This window comes from Corvus kubaryi, unplaced genomic scaffold (assembly GCF_017639235.1).
Source record: "Corvus kubaryi isolate FWS band 111438036 unplaced genomic scaffold, C.kubaryi_AGA036_p1.0 37398, whole genome shotgun sequence".
Lineage (NCBI taxonomy): Eukaryota > Metazoa > Chordata > Aves > Passeriformes > Corvidae > Corvus > Corvus kubaryi.
Window position 1 is genome coordinate 56,419,538 of NW_024581137.1, and position 802 is coordinate 56,420,339.

An 802-nucleotide genomic window follows, 5' to 3' on the forward strand; every position below is an offset into this window, starting at 1 on the left:
CGGGACAGGGGACGGGGCAGGGACCGGGGCCGGGAACGGGGCCGGGGGCGGGGCAGGGACCGGGGAAGGGACCGGGACAGGGGACGGGGCAGGGACCGGGGCCGGGAACGGGGCTGGGAACGGGGCAGCGAACGGGGCCGGGAACGGGGCAGGGACCGAAGGCGGCTGGGGGTCCCTCGGGATGGGGGTGGCCTGTGGGGATTGTACGGAAAGTCCCGCTATGAAAAGCCAGTGTCCATCAAGGAGACAGAGGAGTGCAGCAACTTTATTCGAATAAAGGGAGAGAGGCCACTGGGGAGGGGTTTTCTCTCTCGAGGTTTCGGAGGGCGCAGCCTCCTTTTATCCCAAACTCCCGGCCGCTCGTTGCCCTCTTCCTTTCCCCATTGCTGAGGTACCAGGAAGGTGCAGCCTTCCCGAATCGCCTGCCACATATTCTCCCTTAAACCTGTCCTTTTTCCCCAAAGTTCAGAAACTCAGCTTCGTGCGGCTCCATTTCTCTGTTTCAGGAGTCAGGCTGTCTGGGCTCCGGGACAAACCTGCTGCCCAAAGTTGGTAGAGACATTAAGCCCCTTTTCCAAGACATTAACACCCATCCCCTCACCCATGTAATTGTTTGTAAAGACATCAGCACATGTCTTCCCTATCAGGAATGAGGATGGGGATGGGGTGTGGGGATGGGGTTGGGGATGAGAATGGAATGGGGACAGGGCGTAGGGATGGGGCTGGGGATGAGGCTGCAGATGGGGATGGGATGGAGGTGTGGGGATGGGGATAGAGATGGGGATGGGGTGTGGGGACAGGG